The 23,200-nt window shown below is 39.0% G+C and overlaps 1 protein-coding gene across 1 annotated transcript in view; it reads left to right on the top strand.

Annotated features, from left to right (window-relative positions):
- The window catches only part of Clock (clock circadian regulator), an 86,386-nt gene that overhangs the window by 2,645 nt on the left and 60,541 nt on the right, over window positions 1–23,200 (top strand). The gene's annotated exons all lie outside the window — the stretch shown is intronic.

The following is a 23,200-nucleotide window of genomic DNA, read 5'->3' as shown; positions in this document are numbered from 1 at the left end:
TGTTCTACTACACTGGATGGACATTTCTACTTTCACCTCATATGTTCCTCCAGAAATAAGTATTAACAATTGGATGTGTAGCTTTCTACATCTTTTTTTTTGAATTATAAATATGTCCATTTTAATCTTAAAAACTGAATTATTGAACTTGTTTATGGTAGCTTCTTGTGGGGGTGTTGGGGAGTCTTAGTTTGTAGTCCGGACTGGTCTGGAGGTAGAGAACCTCCTGCCTTGCTCAGCCTTTTGACTGTTAGGGTTATGCTTGGCCAAGTTATTGAGTTTTTCTTGAATGATGGTTTGTTCTGCCAGTTTGCCTCTACTGTACCCCAGGATAGAAATTTCGCTCCAGGATAGACATGACTTAGAATATGTCAGAAAGTTTCAACATGGGATATGAACCTTAGTACATAACCCCTTATACTCCCCTGCCCCCAATATTGAGACACTAGTTGGTATGGAGGCATCTGCAGTTTAGAGGGATGTCATACTGATGTGAATTCAGCGTAGAGACTTATATTTTAACATTTTTCCATAGCACTCTTAGGGGCCCAAATTGTAGGGTCTCAAGTATGGGCCCTTGAGGGTGAATAGGCATCCCAGCCTTGTAACTAGTTAAGAAAGGAGAGAACCGAAAGCTTAGACGCTCTTCTTCATGTGAAGGAGCCAGCTGCAGCTGTATGGCAGGTAGCTCTGAGTTGGGTGCTGTTTGTCTGGATATATTACTTAATTAAGCTTTTCCATTGGAAAGAGCCTTTTGCTGCTTATTTGATCATTGTGAGTTAATTATGTATTGATTTCAAGGTTGTTAAAATATGAAACGAAGAAGTGGGATTTGTCAGTGAGCTGCTGTCCATTGTCAAACATGTGAGGCAGATATTGCCAATAAGAAAAGTGTCTGCTCACTCTTTGCTCAGAGCACCGCATTCTTCTTCTTCTTCCTCAGAGCACGCTGCTTCTTAGTTCTGCTTCGCTGCTGTATCAGGTGACCTATTTATGTACTCCAAATGTTGTAATCAAACACTGGGGGAAGCAAATCATTTTTAAAATTTGTTTCATATTTTATAGCAAAACTGTCTTTGTGACTATTTCCTTAAAATACTTGCAGAAGCATGAAGCATCTTTTTTGAAGTATAGTTTCCTTGTAGACAGTACATCAACTAATGTGTTTCCTCCTTTTCTGAGCTTTAAATTGTTGGTAGAGTCGGATGAATTATCAACCTAACACCTTTAAATGTAAGAACAATTTAATTCTTACTAATTGGTTTAATTACATAATGGCATTTATTAGTTGCTTTACAACCATTTTTAATTGCCCTGATATATGTAATTTCCATGAATTACATGGATAAAGAAAATGTTTTCTCCATGCTTTACTTTGCAAATATTAAATTACCTAAACAACTTATTCTCACAATTTTAATTGAGTTATCACATTAGTTGTATAATTCACACAGAAATAATTTTGCTTATTATTTTAAGTCTGCCCTGTCACTCTACAAAGAGAAATCATTTATAAAGAGTAAATTTTTATTATTGCTTTGGGTTTTTAAAAGGACTATTTTAGAATTTCATTTTGTGTGTTTGGATGTTTTATCTGCATGTATGTCTGCACCATGTGAGTATGGGCTCTCTTGGGGGCCAGAAGAGTGTCAGGTTCCACCGGGAAGTGGAGTTATAGACTGTTGTGAGCTGCCGTGTGGGTGATGGGAATTGAACCCGCGTCCTGTGGAAGAACAGCCAGTGCTCTTAACCAGAGAGCCATCTCCATTCCCTAAAGGATGGTTGTTTTGTTTTGTTTTGAAGCTCTGTATTTTAAATATTTAATTTATTTTATAAAATGCCTTTTATTTTCATATGGTGAATGCTAGAATGAAAAGTGGACATGACACCACCATGCCCAACACATGCTCTGCTTTTTGAAAAAGTTCATGTTTTAATTTGATATTTAATTTTTAATTTTCATTATAAATAGTAGAAAATAAGAGCACAAGTTGATTCCCTCTTTATTGGTGGTGATGGTTGGGTTTTTTCGAGCCTGAGTCTTGTGTAGTTGTGGCTAGTCTTGTATTCTCACTACTCCTGCTCCAGCTTCTCCAGTGCTGGGATTACAGGGGTATCCACACCTGGCTTCAGAGGCTTCTGTGTTTAGGAAACGAGAAGCACAAAGTTGTGCCTGTGGCTAAGCCACTTGTCTAGCTAAGAATTTATCATTTGTACTGAGATAAGGTTAATGTGCAGTAGTTGACTGACTTTCCTAATTTTCAACTCTCAGTTATAAATGCAGCACGTCCCAGTATGGAAATTCGGGAAAACAGAAACAACAGCAGCACGGTTTAAGAGTTTAAGCTACTGCTGGAGTCCTGTCATCCAGAGACGCCGTTTTTAGTCTTCTCGGGCACCTTTTCCTGTTGTGCTTGAGCATTGTGTGAGTGTATACACACTTAGAGACCCATGACTACAGACCTGTAGCACCTACTACAGGGTAAACGCTTGTGTTTCTTTAACAGCAGTTCATCACCATGTTTTCATGTCATGATTTTTCTGCAGTGTTACTCTTTTAATGTTTATTCTCGTCCATGGTTTTTATTTCATTTACTTAACTGCTTTTACTGTTGGATATGTTAGTTTTTAATTTTCAAGTTAATAAGAGGAAGTACAACTTGAAAATGTTGATAGTCTTCAGAATTAGAATACAAGTAAAATAATACCGAATTTGTGTTGATAACCAAATTCAACAGATTTCATTGGAAAAATATGTCAGTATATATAATCGACTAATAGTAATGATCAATAATGAAGTAAATCCAGGATTTTTGTAGTGTGTTTTCTTTCTAATTTTATGTTTTGCTTAGAAATTTATTTCAATGCATTTCATGAGCATAAATCAGTTGGGGATTTGGTTTTCTTTTTGGTGCTGAGGATGAGCGCCTTTCACGTGCTAGGTGGGTGCTCTCTCCTCCCCAGCTGCTTCCCCAGCCGCCCGCTCACTGGTCTGCTTATGTTTGGTTTCTCTACTGGCTGTTGGTCACGTGCCTGGATGTTCCTGCCATGGTTTTCAAGGAATTTGTTTCATGAAGTCACCAGCAGAAAGTTGGTTGTAATATTCTTTTATCCTTTTAGTATCTATAGAAAACACAGCGAGTCTAATGTCTGTGTAACCTCTAGAGCAGTGGTTCTCAACCTTCCTGATGTTGCAACCCCTTAATACAGTGCTCCATGTTGTGTGACCCCCAACCGTGAAATTATTTTCTTTGCTACTGCATAACTGTCATTTTGCTGCTGTTATAAATTGTTAATATCTGTGTTTTCCGATGGTCTTAAGCAACCCCTGTGAAAGAGTTGTTCATCCCCCCAAAGAGGCCGTGACCCACAGGTTGAGAACCATTGCTCTAGGGTTTCCCCACCCTCCCATCATTCACATCATTCTGATCTAGTAATTTGAGTATTCTTTTTTCTTTAGCAGTGTAGCTAGACATTTATTAATTTACTGGGATTCTCATTGACAATCTCTAGTTTAACTGATTTCCTCTACTTTTTTTGTTTTTAAAGTCCTTGTTTTTTCTCTGCTGCTTATTATTTGCTTTCTTTGGATATAATTTTTTTTTTCTCTAATCTCTCAAGCTAGACACTGAGGTCATTTGATTTTTCATTATAAGCACACTAGAAATTTTGACTGCTTAAATTGTTTACTCCCAGATTTTTCTATTTTAGGGGGCTTGAGATTCTGTTGTTTCCCAGGTTAGCCTCTAACCCTGGGCTGAGAAGGTCCTTTTTGCTGCTCTTAGGAGTATCTGGGACTTTAGGCAAACACAACGCTGTCTGCTTTTGGTATCTCTTTGAGCTGGGATTAGTGAGGAGTTTGTTTACAAATATTGGGCTTTTCCAGAGTTAGTTCTGCTAATCTAATCTAGTGAGATGATACTGTTTTAAATTCATAGAAATTTATTTTATAGTCCCAAGTATGATCTTGGTAAATGTGTCTTACATGTATTTGAAAAGAATGTTGTTGGGTACAGTGTTCTGTAAATACCAGTTAGGTCAAGTTGGTTTATTGTTTTATTTATGCCTTATTACTTTTTTTAAAAAAAGATATATTTATTTATTATGTATACACTTTTCTGCCTGCATGTATGCCTGCGGCCAGAAGAGGGCAACAGATCTCATTACAGATGGTTGTGGCTGCTGGGAATTGAACTCAGGATTTCTGGAAGAGTAGCCAGTGCTCTTAACCTCTGAGGCATCTCTCCAGCTCCGCCTAATTACTTTTGAATGAATATCAGACCTGCTATTTTCATGTTAGCTGCTGTGATGCAATACCTGAATGAAACACATAAGGAAGCACATCCTTTGTTTCCGTTTCAGTGAAGGTGAGACGGAACTTGATGAGAGAGGGCATAATAGAGCAGGGTTTCTCAGCTAGGACAGCAGAGGCAGAGAGGTCTGAACAGAATGTCTCCAGTGACCTTGGAAGTTTCTCACTTTTAATAATGCCATCAGATTAGGAATCTGTCAGTGGATTGATCCATTGATTAGGCCAGAGCTCTACTGACCTGTTGTCTGTATGTTGTTGTTGTAGTTTTTTCCAACTCTTTAGGGGCTGCCACCCAGCTCCGAAATAAACACATGGAGACTTAGTCTTTCTTATGAATGCCCGGCCTAGGCTTGTTTCTAACCAGCTTTTCTTAACTTAAATTAACCTGTTTCTCCTCTTCGATGTTTTGCCTCTGGGCTTTTTACTTTTCTTTATATGTCTTTCTTCCTTTCTTACTCCATGGCTGGTTGTGTGGCTGGGTGGCTGGCCTCTGGCATCCTCCTCTCCCTCTCCTTTTCTTGCTCCTCTTCTTCTCTGGAGCCTAGATTTCTCCTCCTATTTGTCCTTTCTGCCTGGCAGCCCCACCTATTTCTCTCTCCTGCCTAGCAATTGGCTGTTCAGCTCTTTATTAAGCCAATCTGGTGTTTTAGGCAGGCAAAGTAACACAGCTTTACAGATGTAAACAAATGCAACATAAAAGAAGGCAGCAGGTCCTTGCATCATTAAACAAATATTCCACAGCATAAACGAATGTAACATAACTTAAACTAATATTCCACATCAGGTCTCCTGTCTGTGGTTGAATCCACAAGTTAGGGACCATGCCTTCAACACTCCAGGCTTTTGGTAGGCACATCATATCCAGACCATAACAGAATGCTCACCTTTTCATCTAGGCAGGGAGGAAAGCATCTTAAACTAAGGGGAGGGTAAGAGACAGGATTTTGCTAGGTTGCCCAGGTTGCCCTTGGATTCATGATTCTTCCACCTTAGCCTCCTGAGAAGATGGATCGCAGATACACACCAACTTCTGGGCCCTGTGTAGTTTTAAAATTCAGTTGAGTATCCTAGAGGAGATAGAAACGAAGAACTCTTGAGTTCCTGAATGCTGACAGTTTTGTTACTCTAGCCTTGCATGAGCACCCAAAATATTTTGCACAGAACAAGTTGAAACTAAGCCTCCGGTCTGCGTCCAGATTGGAAAATGCCCTAGTTAAGTACAAATCAAATAGAATAGAAACCTTCTAAGACCCTCACCCTGACTCTGGAGTTTGAAGTCTTGTCCTCATGTTGGCTTGTGAATATGGTTTTTGTAATTCTGTTGGCTTTTCTAGTTCTCAAAAGAACAGTAGTCTACGGCAAGCTCTCTTTTGTACCTAGACACAAACATTTTCCTGTTGTTTTAAAAAATGCCTAGAGCCGGGCGGTGGTGGCGCACACCTTTAATCCCAGCACTCGGGAGGCAGAGCCAGGCGGATCTCTGTGAGTTCGAGGCCAGCCTGGGTTACCAAGTGAGTTCCAGGAAAGGCGCAAAGCTATACAGAGAAACCCTGTCTCGAAAAACCAAAAAAACAAAACAAAACAAAAAAAAACATAAAAAATGCCTAGAAAGCTTGATTTGGGGAACTCATTTTTTCTTACTGTTTGAATATTAATGTTGTTAGATTTTAATTTTAATATTAAAAATCATTGTTTTTAGAAATATAGTTTATGTCTTAAAGTTCACTGATTTTAAGTGTACAGGTTGAGTCGTGATAAATATATACAAATAAATGTAGCTACTTCCAGTACCAAGAAACAAAATTCTTTTCCCCCTCGAAAATTTCCTCTTCTCTGCAGCCCCTGGTCTATTTTCTGTTTGCATGTTTTCCTTTTCTGTGATGCAGAAATGGAGCCGCTCAGTCTGTCTTCTGGGCCTGTCTTGCCCAGCACTCTCATGTCAACTACTTCACCTCTTTTTATGCTGGGTATTGTTCTGTTGGGTAGGGTATGCATATGATTTGTTTTTCCAGTTACGAGTTGACAGACATTGGGTGGTTCTGGTATGGACGGGACTGTTACAAGAACTCCAAACCTTTGTGCACATATATTTTCATTTCACTTGGCAAACACCTGTGAACAGTGTTAGCAGGTTTCATAGTAATTGTATGCTTCATTTTGTAAGATACTGATGAATTGTTTTCTAAAGTGGATGTTCAGCTTTACGTTAATTGCACCAATCATTGACAGTTTCTTGCAAAACAAGGCAAGAAACTGCCTTAATATATTCTATTAGAGTCAGACAGTAGATAGTAGAATTGTAGAAATTATCTCCCAACCTGTGACTTCCTCCCCTTTCTATGTTTGTTGGCATTTTTGAAGAGAGTTTTATCTATGATGATCCCTGATTCATTAATTTGTCTCCCTTCCTCTTCCCCTTATTTTTGTTGCAGGTTTTTCTGAGACAGGGTTTGACTGTGTAGCTCTGACTGGCCTGGAACTTGCTAGGTAGACCAGGCTGGCCTCGGAACTCACCGACACCTGCTTGTTTCTGCCTGCTCAGTGCTCGTCTAGAGTGTACCACAATGCCTGGTGATTTCTGCTCTTCCATGCTTCATGGTTGTTTGGTGTCTTAGCTAAGAACTAGTATTTTTGTCTCATGTTTTGTCCGAAGTTTTAGAGGTTTGTTTTTATATTTACGTTTGTCTGATTCATGTTCATTTTATATAAAGTACGAGGAAAACAATGATATTAAAAACTTTCCACATAGATACACAGTTTCATTACCATGATTGTACTTCATAATTATGAAGTTTAAATTAATAGTTAATAAACAGTATTTCTCTAAAAATAATAAAGCATTAATACTCAAGAAGCAAAAGAGAGTGTTTTTTTTTTTTTTTGGTTTTTCGAGACAGGGTTTCTCTGTGTAGCTTTGCGCCTTTCCTGGGACTCACTTGGTAGCCCAGGCTGGCCTCGAACTCACAGAGATCCGCCTGCCTCTGCCTCCCAATTGCTGAGATTAAAGGCGTGTGCCACCACCACCCACCCTGGCTGCAGTTCTTTTATAAATACAGTTGTGGAATTGGTGGATTGTTGTTCATGTTTTGGAGGACTTTCCATACTGTTTTCTATGAAAGGCCATCCTAGTTTACATTCCCACCGGCAGTGTATAAGAGTTCCTTTTTCTTCTCTGTCCCTGTCAGCACTTGTTATCTTTAGTCTTTTTTGATATTAGTCATTCTTAATAGAATGAGGAAATACTTCACTGTGGTTTTGTTTTACATTTCCTAGTGAGTAGTGATGTTAAGCATTTTTTCCTGTACCAGTTGGCCATTTGTATGGGTTTGTTACTTTTTTCTTCTCTCTCTTCCTCTCCTGCCTGACCCCTCCTGTGTGTGTGTGTGTGTGTGTGTGTGTGTGTGTGTGTGTGTGTGCGCACGCATGCTGAACCAAAGGTTGGCACTAAGTATCTTCCTCTGCTCTAACTTGCTACCTTGCTCCTTTTTTCTTTTTTTTTAATTGATTTTTTGTCATACACTATATTTTGATATTTCCCCCTCCCCCAGTTCTTCCCAAATCCTCCCTAACTCTACCCACCCAACTTGTTTTTTTCCTCTTTCAAAAATAAAAACAAATTGAGAAGTAAACAACCCCCACAAAATAAACAAGCAAAAGACCAGTAAGACAAAAAGAGAAAAAATGCCAAAACAAAGCATAATGAAACAAAGGGTCCGAGATTGAGTTCCTTTGTGTTAGTGGGGCCTGCGCCTGAAGTGTGGTTGATACACCCAGTGAGAATTCATTGTAGAAAACTAATTTTCCCTTTACCAGTGGAGATGAATTGCAGATAGCCTTTGGGTTAGGGGTAGGACCCCGTGTCCACTTGACCCTTTCAGTTCTGGGACCCCAACTGTCCTGTTGCAGGTCTTGTGCATGCTTCCACAGTTTCTGCAAGTTCCTGTGTACATCAGCTCTGTTGTGTCTGAAACACACTGTTTCCTTGGAGTCTTCCATCATCGCTGGCTCTTACAGCCTTACTGCCTTTTCTTCCCCATAGATCATTGAGCATTGAGGGGGGAGGGATTTGATGAAGACATCTTATTTAGGGCTGAGTGTTCCGAAGTCTCTCATTTTCTGCTCATCATTCAGCATGGGTTTCTGTGTTAATTCCCAGCTGCAACAAGAAGCTTCTCTGATGTGAGCTGTTACTCTGTTGCTTTTTGAGGCACCTGGAACTCACTGATTTGGTTAGTCTGGCTGCAAGCCCCAGGGATCCTCGAGTTTCTGCCTCCCCAGCTTTGGAATTAGAAGTGTGCCACCAGGCAATCCCCTCAGCTCAGGTTGTTGGTTTGGTTTGGTTTTTTGGTTTTTTGAGACATGATTGCTCTGTGTAGCTTTGGAGTCTGCCCTGGAACTTGCTCTGTGGATCAGGCTGGTCTCGAATTTATAGAGATCCTTTTGTCTCTGCCTCCCGAGTGCTGGAATTAAAGGTGTGCAGCACCATCACCAGGTCAATTTTGTTAATTTTTGAGACAGAGACTCTGTGTTTCCCAAGCTGGTCTGGAATTCCTGGTTTCCTATTTGGAATTTGAGGATGTACTGCCTTGGAAAGTAAAGTTAGTCATTGTACAGACTTAAGGTCTTTGTGATTATTCTTCAGTCAAGCACTGAATGAAGGTACAAAAGTGAAGTCCTTTGTTTACTGAACTTAGGACGCATTGCAATCTTGGCTTTTTCAGTAAACACTTGATGCTCTGTGGTTGCTTGTGTCTCTAAGGATTAGTACATGGTCTAAACGTCTAACAGTAATTGCTTGACATTTAACCCAAGTTACAGCTACACTATGATTACCAGCATTGAAACAGTCACTTTAATGATTATGGCTTAATATTCGATGAGCTCAGTAAAGCATAATTGGAACAGCCCTGCACTGGATACGAGGCTTCCTTCATCCTGACTCTTAGCACCCATCAACTCTTGTGCTAGAGGAGGCCATTGTTTGTCTTTAGGTCCTCTCTGCTCCTTACTGCTTGTTAAAAGCCTTGAGATTCTTTCCTAAAGATGTTTACTAGAATGCTTTTTGTAGTTATAAAAATAAATTGAAGTATTGTGCTAATCATAGGGGTTTGGTTTTATTTACTGACCAACTCAGTTCCTAAAATAGTACCTGGCCATAGTATATATTCAATAATTACTTTTTTGTATATAAGTAATTATCCATATTAATTTTTCACTAATATTAATGCATTTATTGACTTTTTATGTCTTTGTCTGGTTTTGATAGATGATTCTGATTTTTCTAGAATGAATTTTTAAGTGTCCTTTCCTTTTGAGGCTTTGAAAATTGAAGGAGGACTGGTAGATAATTCTTAGAAGTGATCTAGCAATGAGCCGCCTTTGTGTTGTAATCTACTTTTATTTCTTGATTTAGTAATTTCAAATGGTGTCTCTTCGTCTCCTACTAAGAAAGCGAAGACTTCATCTCATACTGTCATTCTTTGCCCTTATCAACACCATCTGCCATGGAACCACCTACTTCTTTGAATGATGCCTGTGCAATAATGATGGGACATTTGCATTTCTCAGTGCATTTTTAAGTTCTCTGTTTCATAAGGGGATAGTGGGACTTGTCTGCGTTTTTCCATCGTGCCCCCTTTTTTTCTCCACCTCAGTTTTCTACCTTTTGTTTTGACCAATTGATAGCATTCACATCCTGTTTATTTTTTTATTTTGAGAATAGAAGCTTTTAGGCCTTGTCTGTAAGTTAATTCTAAAAGCTGAACGCAGTAACCATCACTTAAATCCCAATTCCATCCTCCAGCTCCTCCCCATCTTCTCCCATGTCCCTCTCTGAGTAGCATGGATTATCCCCTTTTGTTTCATTAGAATTTCTAGTGCTTATAAAGGCTTTGTAAGAAAAAAGACTATGTACACACACACACACACACACACACACACGCACGCATGCACTCACGCACACACACATATACATTTATTTAAAGTTTATATTGGTTGCTTTTGATGACTTTTGTGACTTATGTTAGTCAACGGCCAGTTTAAGATATACTCAGAAGTCAGAGGGCTTCCATGACAATTTTACAGAGGATGTTTGTCCAGTTGACGTCAGAAAGCTTGTGCTAGGAAGCAGGTCCTCATCTGTTTGTTGTTGTAACAGAATTGGAGAGGAGACTAAATGTGTGTCCTTCTGTGACTGTTAGGACCCTAATGAGGAAAAAGTATGACCTAAGAATTTGGAACCCTGCAGTTCCTGCTGAAGCCTTTGTCCAACCCTAGAGAAACATTTCCTTTGCTTTGGCAGAGGATGGCATCCTCCACCACACACACAGGCTATTGCCTAAAGACTGCTGTGGTCCCAAAGAAGGGGGTCTGCGCAAAGAAGTCTGTCCCCAAGATCTGTTTCCTTTGCTTCTCATTGCCTTCTGCACGACAACTATCATCAGAAGCTTTGCACAGCCTATGAGATTTGCAAGTCCTCTTCTGGCAAGACCTGTCTTACATGCAAAATGATTTGTAAGACTTAAATAATAAATATGATGAGAAACCAGAGAAACGAGTGTGGGAATGTTTTGAAAAATGTTGAGCTGAACAACAACTTGGGAAGAAGGAAGTTCATAATATAAGGTTACTCATCGATGACCAGTGATTTGCATATATTTTTCACAATCTGTAGCTTTTCCTTCATACTTTTAATAGAGTCTTTTGTGGAACAAAAGCTTCCCATATTGATGAAGTCTAATTTACCAGTTTTTATTTGTTTGTGGATCACGTATTTGAAGTTATGCTGAAAAGCTGCACCAAGTTGTAGGTCCCTATGATTTTCTCTTTTACAGTTCAATGGCCTGCATTTGAATACATGATATATGTTGGGGCTGGAGAGATGGTTTAGTGGCTAAGAGCACTCCCTGCTCTTCCAGAGGAGTGGAGTTCAATTCCCAGCACACACTTTGAGTGGCTTGTAACCATCTGTATCTCCAGCTCCAGGGGTGCTTCTCCTGGTGCATGTACATGGCTTATGCTCCCCCACACACACACATATAAATATACCTAAATGTATATAAAGTTTGAAGATCAGGTCAGGGATCTCTTGATCAGGTTTCCTTTATTTGCCTATGGTTTTATGATTTCTCTCTACACTTCAAGCTTTTTAATTCATTTGAAGTTACTCTACACTGAAATCTAGATATTGATGAGATCTGACATGTTCATTGCCACATTCCCGATTTCTGGAAAATAGGAGTGCCTCTACAAATGTTCTGTATTTTAAAAATAGTAATAATGGAATTTGATTAGCAACTGCCTTGTTTGCAGTTATTTTTCATGTGGCTGTAAAACTCAGAAGCTGATTCTGTCAATTGTTAAGAGAGATGCCTTTGGAAACTTGAGCAGTCCTTCTAGGTCAGTCTTTAGAACTTGCTGAATTTCACTTGATAACCTTCAGCCTTCTCTTTGAGCTCAGAGGTATGACTTTTTTTTTTCTTAATTGTAATATGGTGGGATTTCAGTGTCCTGGTAAACATAGACCAAGGAACTATAAATGTATTTGGGGCATGGTCTTCTACTTTTCTTTGTAGGTTTTATTTAAAATCTTTAGCGTTTTTTTCATTTTTATAAGGAATATGTATTAGTTAGCTTCCAGTTGCTATAACAAAAGAACTGATAACAATTTTTAAATGAGGAGAGTTTTATTTTGGCTCAGAGTTTCAGAGGTTTTAGTTCATGATCAGCTTGTTCTGTTGCTGCGGGTCTGAAGAGGCAGAGCATCATGGCGGCAGCAGTGTGTGGAGAAGGTGGCTTACCTCATACAGAAATGAAAACTCTGGAGAGAAGGCCTGCTTTTCAAAGGCACACTCCCAGTAATCTATTTCTTCTAAGCAGCTACCATCTCCTTATAGCCCATTATGCTATAGATTAATCCATTGATAAGGTTAGCATCCTCATGATACAATACCTGTGAATAGCACCACTCACTGGGACACTAAGCTGTGGTGATGTTTTGTTTCTGCTCGGAACAGATAAAGCTTGCCTGGAGATCAGAGTTCGGAGCTAGCCACTCGAGGCAGTGGAGGCACATGCCTTTAATCCCAGCACTTGGGATCTCATGTCTTTGATCCCAGTACTTGGGAGGAGGAAACAGAAAGTGATATGGCTGGGTGGAAAGAGCAAGTGATAAGGCAGGGTGGAGACAGGAGCTTGGCTCTTTGGGTTTCAGGAGTCAGTAGAGGTAAGACGTCTCTCTAGTGGCTGGCTTCTTTACGTCTCTGATCTTTCAGCTTTCACCCTGATATCTGACTCTGGGTTTTTATTATTAAGACCAATTAGAATTAGCACTATACTAAGCCTCTAACACATGCGCCTTAGGAACCATTTTATATCCACACAATAACAGAATGAAAAATAACTGAAATCCAAATGTGCTCTTTTTTTAAAAATCAATTTCTGAAATTTTCCCAACTCCCTCTCATAATAAGAGATATTACTTTCCATTTCCTCTGACAAAGGGAGGTTATTTGCAAATGGCTGAATAGGAGGATAAGATTTGTCAGGTTTTGGACAGTAACGATTACCATGTTTTAAGATTGTTTTAATATTTTACATGTAAATGGCAGTCTCATTTGTATACTTTCTGTTTTAAGGACGAGTTACCTGCTGCAGCTCCAGTTCATATCAGAGGTTTACACACTTCCAAGTTCAGCATGCTAACTACCCTTTCCTCTGTGACTCATAAGCTAAGACTAATGTTTGCTTTAAAAAAAATCTCTTAAGTATACCAAGTGTCACATAAAAAGGTGAAATTCAGATTTCAGTGTTGATGATTTTACTAAAATATCTGTGGACTGTGTGTGACTACTTTCAAACTCCAGTGACAGTACAGTGGTGGCAGCAGAGACCCTGCTTCTGGCCTGTCCCTTACAGAACAAGTTAGTTGGCCCTTGCATTAGGTACTTCTGTGACTGCCGTGACAGAACACTTGGTAAGAGCACTGTGAGGAAGGAAGGAAGGAGACTTATTCTGGCTCAGAGCTTAAGGGAAGGCATGGAGGGCTGCGAGGCAGCTGTCCCACTGTGTCTGCAGTCAAGAGTCACTTTCCCTTGCCTCTTCCATTCAGTCTAGGGCTCAACCCATGGCATGGCACCACCTACCTGTAGGGTTGGTTAGTCTTTCCTCTGCAGTTAAGGCTCTCTAGCTCCCTTTGGCACCTTCACAGCTGTGGCTCCTAGGTTCTTCCAAATCCAGTCAAGTTGACAGTGAAGAGTGATCATCACACCCTTGCTCTGGGCAGTGGACGTATTTATGGGCCGACTGCCAGGGTTTATAAGATGTGGGAGTAGGGAAGGTGGACAGCTGGAGGTAAGGGTCAGGTACCAGCGCCTAGTGACTGGCTTAGGCTTTTTCTATGCTGGGAAGTAAAACCATATTAGACTAACTGTTTTAAAGTAGGGAATAAATGAAGAGAATTGGATTCTGTTATTTTTCTTTTAAAATGAGTGAATATATAGAGAAAATTAATATGGAACTTTTTAAAGTTTTTACCATGTTTTAAAGTTGTCTTAATATTTTACATGTAAATGCCTGTATGTATCATTTTTACACTTTGTTTTTCCATGTGTGGTGATAGCCTGTTCATTTTATTTATTCAATGAAAGAATTGATAGTGGAAATCACTTGATGACTGACTCAGTCATCAAAGCTAGTACATTAAAGATGACGGTGCACTGCCATGAGTGACTTAGAGATGATTGTAGCTAGAGTTTTTCTGCCTGGCCCACAGTCAGGACAAATCTCTCACCTGCCAGTCCCACAGCCTCAGACCCAACCAAGTAAACACAGAGACTTATATTGCTTACAAACTGTATGGCCGTGGCAGGATTCTTGCTAACTGTTCTTACAGCTTAAATTAATCCATTTCCATTAATCTATACCTTGCCACATGGCTCGTGGCTTACCGGCATCTTCACATGCTGTTTGTCATCTTGGCGGCTGGCACTGTCTCTCTGACTCAGCCTTCCACTTCCCAGCTTTATTCTCCTCCTTGTCCCACCTACACTTCCTGCCTAGCCAATGGCTAATCAGTGTTTTATTTATTGACTAATCAGCAACACATTTGCCATACAGAACATCCCACAGCTGATGATTTTCAGGGACTTCACTGAAGTTAGACACAGGCATTTATATCCTGTTGGGAGAAAGACCAGGGTGTTAGTGTTCATCTCTGTTGTTCCTCTGAAATACTTGATAGCAACTGTGGGCACATCCATCACTCTGAATCCAGTTCCTTTTTGAAAAATAGAAAAAAATAATTTTCTTCTGACAGCAGGTGCTTGGGGGTTGGCTACATTATTCATTGTGCATAATTTGTTCCCCACTGATTGATCTCCCACAACTAGCAATCACTTGGCACATGATTAGATAATGTAAGTATAAGTTGAATGAAAGAAAAAAAACTAGTTGAGGTCCCGTGTCGATCAGATAGGCATGATCACAGAAACGCCAGCTTCTTCAAAGATTTACATTTGGGGATTTGAGGTGTTTTGTTAACGAGTAGCATTTTGATGAAAATAGAAATTTTCTTTATATTCTTTATAGAGTGCTAGCAATGCATTGACTAGATTTATTGGTATAATTAATTACATAAAATTTTCTGAAAGCTTTAAATGGCAAGATGAACTGCTATTTTAAGAATTAATTAGCCTCCAAGAAACATAGAAGCTATACTTCATTGTAAAACCATAGCACAGACACACACACACACACACATACACACACACACACACACACCCCTACCCCTCGATAGGAAAATTTGTATACATTCATGTAAGTTTCCTGAACTTTCCCTAACTTTCCACCAAACTTCATTTTATAATGGAACTTGTCTACACAGTTTCCTCAACAGTTCAACTTAAAAAATCTTATTTCTCAGAATGTAAAGATAGTGTACAGAATTTTTAGTGAAGGAAAATTGTTCGAGATTCTGAAAATGATTGGTAAGTGAAAGTAAAAAAGGAAAACAAACCTTTATCTCTCTTCTTCTAGACAGATTTTTAACCTGGATAAAATGGTTGGTAAGAGGGAAATTTCATCTTTAGAGGAATTGCAGCTATAAGAAGTACTAGAAAATTACAGGCTTCGTGGATTTAATCATCAGTGATTCTGAAGATACTATATAAAAATTGGTTGTGAAATGTGAAATACAATGGCTAAAGCAGAATGCATAAACCTTTTTAACTGATGATAGTCAGCAACTCTGGTGAGGAGACAAATTTAACCTTGAAAAGTAACTAGTAGGAGTCAGGTTGGGAAGGAAGTCAGAGTTGACCAGCCTGTGCAGTGGTGTGGAGGGAGGTGCTACAGATTGGTAGCAAGGACTCCGGAAAGGGGCTTTCCTCTTTTTCTTCCCTCCTACCCTGGAACAGAGTAAGAGTTTCATTGCCATGGTAGCATATACATTCAGAAAGGTGAAGGGAAAATGTCTCTGGCCTAAAGAAGTGGAAGGCTCCCTGCAAGCTGGAGCATGATTTGGAAATCCTAAGAAAAGACAGGTGTGTGTGTGTGTGTGTGTGTGTGTGTGTGTGTGTGTGTGTGTGTCTGTCTATCTGTCTGTCTAAATCTTCAGGGGCCCCAACCACATTCACGCTGCTTGAGTTCAAAACAGAATCCAAAAATCAAAGCCCAGAGAAGTGACCTACAAAGTACACCACAGCTTGAGTTATTCATTCAGATGGTGACCCCAAACAGTAAGGCAGAAGCTTTGAAAACTGAACTCACATGGAGACCACTACCCACAGAAGGCTACTTAGAACCTGTGGTCTAAACTCAAAGTCATATTCACAAGAGGGCCTTACTAGAGCCTACAGTCCCATGGTCAGTATTTGGAGTGTCTAGAATACAGTGCAAATTCTTGTCATACAAAGAAAAAAGGAAATTATGACTCTTTTTAAGGAAACCATGAGAAGAGCCAGAAAATAGAATTATAAGAAAGACCTTAAACAAGCCTTGAGTTAAAGCTAAGCACTTGATATGAATGAAAAAATAGGGTATAGGATTTGCTTCTGATACTTGAAAATTTTCCAGTGAAAATCAGAATATGAATCAAATCGGATTTCAGAATTGAAAAATGTAATGTGTGAAGTATAAATTGACTGTGTGGACTCAGCACAGTGGAGATGACGCGAGAGAGTGAACTTGAGATAAATCAGTAGAACTCTCCAGGCTCTATCTTGTGCATCGAGGTCTGTATTTTGCCTTAGGTTCACATGGTGACCTCTGCTTTCTGCTCATGGAGTAGTATGCTGTCTGCACAGCTGCATGCTCCTCACTCACTGCTTCTTAGTGGCTGCAGAGATCTGCCTTGTTACACCACAGATGCAGAGGTGGCCATTGCTCGCCATTGCCTCATGCTTTATCACTTACGAAGGCTGAAGACAAAGTCATCAGTGAGATGATTAAAATAATTGTCATCTGAGGGACTAAATCTACCCTTGTATATGTTTTCATTTGAAAGCTTTGACAGTGCATTAGGAGACATTTATATATATAAAAAGATGGGTAATGTGTGTAAGTCAGATTGTAAATCTTGTATCTTCAAAGATGTTAATTTTGTCTTAAGAAAAATAAGTATAGTAATTATTTTAGTGAAGAGAAAATATTATGGCTATTATGTTCTAAATAATCTGTGGTTTAGAATGTTTATTTGAACTAGTCAGATGGCTGTGAATTTGCTTGGCCTGCTTGGTTGTACAAAACTGATTTGGCAGGTAATTCAAGTTTTTTTGTTCGTTTGTTTTTTGTTTTTTGTTTGTTTGTTTGTTTGTTTGTTTGTTTGAGACAGGGTTTCTCTGTGTAGTTTTGGTTGCCTGTCCTGGATCTCTGTAGACCAGGCTCGACTCGAACTCACAGAGATCTGCCTGGCTCTAGCCTCCCAGTGCTGGGATTAAAGGTGTGCGCCACCACTGCCCGGCTCCAAGTTTTAATAAATCAAAGCAACTGTCATTTTAGTGATTATACTGCAAAATATTCAGAGAAATATTCAAGCCTTGAAAAAAGGTTTATTTACTTTGGGTGATAATTCAAGTATAGCCTCATTGATGGGATGGATATGAATGTATAATGAATATGTATACATATTGGGCTTTTTAAGTTAATGGACTCCTACAAAATCTGTGGTTTAGTTAAGTTTGGATATCTGTTTCACACTTCATAATCACATCGCATCATTTTTAATGTGCATTAAGAAATTAATGTCTTTTTTTTTAACATGCCTTAGCAATGAAGTAGTTTTTTAGAAGAGGTTCTTATATTTATTTGGACACTATGCAAACAGAGCTTAGATAATACTTGTAGAGATGTGTTAGCTGAATTGTTGAAATGGTCTTCTGTTTTACTAAGAGAACTTGCTACCTTTTTTTGGTTTGTTTAATGTTTCAGAAATTATTGTTCTTTGACATTTGATAAGTTTAACGTTCTAGTGTCACTAGGAGGAATCTTCTGTGGTGTCACTCAAGGCTTTATTCATAAACCTGGTTTGGGATGTGGTTTTAAAGAGGATTACTTGAGTTTTATATCATATCAGTTGAAACTTAGCACTGCTTTTGATTCATGTTTATATCAGGAAACAAAATTTGTGATACCAAATTTAACAGACAAAATTCTAAAGTAGGTCATGAATCAATAGGTTATTTGATTAGAAAAAATACAGTTTTAATTATATAAACTATAGAAAATTTATAGTTTTAGTTTTTAACTTAAGTTTTTGAGTTGTCTTTGATAATTAGCAATAATTAAATCAATTAAAAGACTCACCTTCTTTAAATGATGTAAAGACATAGGAAATTAATTTTTTGCTCATGTTTTTGTTTTCTGGAATAAATAGCATGTATTTTACCTTTCTTCTTAAATGTAGGCAGAACTGTAGTATTAGACACCTAATCATAAAAGGATAAAAAGAACACTGCAGCTTCCTAATTATAAAAAGAATGCACGTTTATGAAGGAAATTTTAGAATGTATTGAAAATGTGAAAACCATTATCCATAAAATATCTCAGAAGCCATCATGTGCTGTAACTTTGGTTTTATGTTTTGGTGCCACTGTAAGTACAATTAGACATACAGTTTTTTCTAGCTTTACTTTAAGTAATATTTTGGTGAATATAAAACTTAGGATGCCTCTCTGATGGTTTATTTCCCTAAATGAAATTATTGGGTCAAAGTATCTGTATATTTTCAAACTATTTATGTGTCTCAATCCCCTCCTCCCTATTTTAAAAGTCAGAGTCTGGTGTAGCCCAGGCTAGCCTTGAACTTACTATGTAGCTGAGAGAGGATGCCTTTTATACGTATAATCCTCCTGCTGTCACTTCCTGAGTGCTAGAATTCCAAACATGCATTATCATGCCTGGGTTATTTGGTGTGACACCAAACCAGGGCTTCATGCTTCATAGGCAAGCAGTCTACCATCTGAGCCACAAGCTGCCCATTAAGAAGAACATATTCCTGGCTGGGCTGTAACTCAGTTCGTAGAGTGCTTAGTGGAGTAAGCATGTCAGCCAGAGCTTGAGGCAGCTGTTCACATTGCATCCACAGTCAGGAAGTAGACAGGAAGAAAGCTCTTCTGTTCAACTACCTTTTTCCTTTGCATGCAGTCCAGGACCCCAGCCCAGAGGATGGTGCTGCTCACATCATAGTGGGTCCTGGCACCTCAGTCACCAAATCTAGAGAGTCCCTCACACATTTAACCTCCTAGGGGAGACTACATCCTGTGAAGTGGACAATTCGTGCTAACTGTCATGGGCATATTGGACTTTCCTCTGTCTTTCTGACCGATTCTCCTTTAGATTTTTGTTAAGGAGATCATGCTGACTTGGTAGAATCACTTGGTAATATTGTTGAAGTTTTTGGGAAGAGTTTGAGGAGAAAAGATGTTAACTCAGCCATGGTTTGATAGAACCAGTGAAGCCAGTGGGTTGTTTTTCTTTGTGAGTAGTTTTCGGTTATTGGGTCAGGATATTTATCTGTTCAGATTCCATTCACGTTTTTGTCTTGATAGGTTGTATATGTGTAGGAGTTGATCCAGTTTGTTCTTTGTCTAGTTTGTTGTTGTTATAGTAATGTCTTAAAGTCCGGGGTCTGTGGCTTCAGTTAAACTGTCTTCTATTTCTGATTTGGTTTATCTGAATCTACTTAATAAAATTGAAGGTGCATCAATTCATTTGATTTTTTTTTTTTAAGACCTAGCTTTGTTGATTTTCTGATTGATGTTTATTTCCTTCCTTCTGTAGACTACAGACTTGATTGTTTCTCTTTCTGCTTCTTGGAGGTTTCTTAATTTTCTTTTTTCAGAGCTGGATGTTGGACCCAAGGCTGTGAGTGCATCAGGCAAGTGCCCATCACAGAGCTGCGCTCTCGATGTGCTAGTTTTTATTGTGGGTATTTAAATACTGCTCTAAAATGGTTATACACATACATTTTGATGTGTTTTTTTTGTCTCAAAATACTTGATAATTTCACTCTTGATTTGGTCTTCAGCCCTTTGGTTTTTTAATAGTGTGCCATTAAATTTGCACATTTGTAAATTTCTGTTTTTATTCTCTTGTGGTTAAAAAAAATACTCCCGACTTAAATTTGTTAAAAACTCATGTTATGATCTAGCATGTGACCTCTTGTACAGATTTTCTCAGTGCATTTGAGCAGAGTGTGCATTATGTGGCTGTGTATGAAGTATTCTGTGTATATATATTTGGTCTATAATGTAAGTCTGCTTTTGTTTTTCAGCAGAATGCTCTGTCTTTTATTGGAACTTACTGTTTTATTTCCCTTCACTCTGCTTCTTATATTCAGATGCTTTGTTGTTGGGAGTATACCTTTGTAATTGCTGTAGCTTTTGAGTAAAGTGACCCTTAACATCCTTACGACAGTTTTCTTCTTCAGGTCTGTTTTGTGTAGTGTAAGTGTGGCCACATGCGCCCTGATTTTGTGGGCCACCTGCTCTGTGTGGAGTATGTCTCTGTCCTCGTAGTTCTAGTCTGTGTGCACCTTTACATAGAAAGTGAGTCCTAAGATACTGTGTGGTTGGATCTTCCTCCTGTGAGTTCATTCAGCTGCTCTCTGTCTCTCTCTCTAGGACATAGTCTGTACGTTAGTGGGATTCCTTGTTTTCCAGCTCACTAGCTCTCTAGCTCTCCTCTTCTTGCTGGCTTCCTCTGCATTTCTTATGTTCTTTTTACATTGTTGTGCTTTCACTGTTTCCATTTTTCTTTGGAATTGCATGCAGAAATTCAAGTCATTTACTCTTCCTCCTGCTTTATGCTACCAAAGTCACACCTTATATTTATTTATATTGTATGTTCATTAAGATCTTGTGTAGTTTTTAAAAATACCTGTGGTTCAATTTCTGTAGAGAATTAAACGTGATTTATCTTGCTTTATTTTGTTCTGTGTTCCTTTTTTCCTTTCTTTTTATTAAAAAGATTTTTCAGACAATGTATTCTAAATTTGATTTCTGCCTCAGCTCCTCTGAGATTCCCCACACCTTCCTTTATCGGAATCCACACCCTTTCTGCTCACAGGCATCTAAATAATAATAATAATAATAATAATAATAATAATAATAATAATAATAATAAAAAACAAAAACAAGCAAATAGAATAGGACAAAGCAAACAGAAGAAAAATAGCCAAAGAAAAAGTACAACGTACGCAGGAAGATGCAGAGACAGACATGTTCATACACACAAGAATTCCCTAAAAACATAAAACCAGAAGCCATAATATCATAGAACCTGTAACATTAAAAATAAAATGCCTTGTCAAAACCTTATGAGACAGAGAACCTTCAAAATGCCATTGAGTTCACTCTCTGTTAGCTATCTACTGCTGGCATGGGGCCTGCCCTCAAGAGTGCTTTATATCCCAGACTCCATTGGAGAGAAGTGACTTTTCATTTTTGAGTGGTTATCAACTGAACATAGCTTCTAGGTTAGGGGTGGGGGCTTGTGTCCATTTCTCCTCCCAGCTTTGGGATCCCACCTGGTAAAGACTTGTGCAAGTCCTGTGCATGCTTCCACAGCCTCTGTGATGTCATATGTCCATCAGCCCACTGTATTTAAAATGCCTTATTTCCCTGGTGATCTTCATCCGCTCTGGCTCTTACACTCTTTCTTTCTCCTCTTCCCCAGGGTTCCCTGAGCCCTGAGGGGAGGGATTTGATGGAGACATTTCATTGAGGATTGAGTGTTCCAGGTCTTTCTCTTCACATTGTCTACCTTTGGGTCACTGTATTTCTTTTCATCTGCTGCAGGAGGAAGCTTCTCTGATGATGGTTAAGTAAGACACCAATCTATGACTATAGCCGAATGTTGATAGAAGTCATTTTATAGATATGTTCCTTTAGCAGAATAGTAGTTATTGCTGTCTAGTGGACCATCCTCTAGGCAGTCGGGGCTCAGAGGGAATCCACATCATTGGCAAAGCTAAGACTTTTTCCATCTGAGGGGGTTAGGGAAGAAACACACATTCTCTTGATCATTTCCTTCTTTATTCATCAGCCTCTTCTGATGGATTCATTGGGCTGGCTTGAGTTTGGCTTTGGGGATGAACAGCCATACAAAAGTGTACTTTTAGATTGTTTCATAAATTATTTCCTCATACTAAGGTCCTCAACCTTAATTTACATGTCTGGCTGAAGGGGAGCATCACATGCCTCCATCACTCTAGCCCTTCATTATGCATTGTGTGCAACACACAATAGTACAGGAGCCCCAGGTGTGTTGTAGAATTATTTTAAGGTGTGTTACTTTTGTTTAACTCTGTGAAGCTGAGTTACTGTGCCTGTCTAAAACACCTGATGGTCTAATAAATAATAAAGAACTGAATGGCCAATAGCAAGGCAGGAGAAAGGATGGACGGGGCTGGCAGGCAGAGAGAATACATAGAAGTAGAAATCTGGGAAAAAAGGAAGAAGGAGAAGGAGAAAGAGAAGGAGGAGGACATCAGTGGCCAGCCACCCAGCTACACAACAAGCAATGGAGTAACAAAGAAAGATATACAGAAATAGAGAAAAGTAAAAGCCCAGAGGCAAAAGGTAGATGGGATAATTTAAAGTTAAGGAAAGCTGTCAAGAAACAAGCTAAGCTAAGGCTGGGCATTTATAAGTAAGAATAAGCCTCTATGAGTGATTTATTTGGTAGCTGGGTGGTGGGCCCCCCCAAAAAAGGAGTAAAAAACAACAACACAGATGTGCCTGAGGTGTCTTGTCACCAAGGTCATGGGATGGCTTGCAAGGCCCCTTCAGCAAAATAATCATTGTTTTCCACAAGGATTCTTCCAGGTCAGGGTACTTCTGAAAAACATCTGTTCATTCAATCTCTATCCCATACAGTGATTTTGCTAAATTCCTACAGAGTACAGCTAACATATTTTTCATCTCCCTTACGTGATTAAAAACAAAATCATCCCAATATCCCATATACATTTACGTCTAAGTAATTTATTGCAGGTCACCAGAATGTGAGTAGACAGCATCTTTTCATAGCCAACTACCATGGCTGCAAAGAAAGAATCAATTGTTCTGCTGTCTATCTTGAGAGTTAATATTACAAGGAATCCTAGAGGAATCACAAACCTAAACTTTTGTATGTAAAAGACAATCAGTTGGCTATACTTCAGATCTTTAGGGTGTATACCCATCTAGCACTAGTTTCTTATATCAGGAGATTGAGAGCAGGAATGGGTACAAGAAGTTAATCTTCACCTTTGATAAACAACCAACCTTAACAGTTGGGCTGCTTTGTGCTTTTAACCTCAGCTATGTGTTCTTATGGGCATTAGATTGTTCTCTGTGGTTTTTTCATCTTAAAGTTATTGTCAAAACATCTGATCTAACCTGAAGTTAT

Source organism: Peromyscus eremicus, chromosome 10, assembly GCF_949786415.1.
Source record: "Peromyscus eremicus chromosome 10, PerEre_H2_v1, whole genome shotgun sequence".
NCBI classification, from domain to species: Eukaryota; Metazoa; Chordata; class Mammalia; order Rodentia; family Cricetidae; genus Peromyscus; species Peromyscus eremicus.
This window is presented reverse-complemented; position numbering and strand designations above follow the sequence as displayed.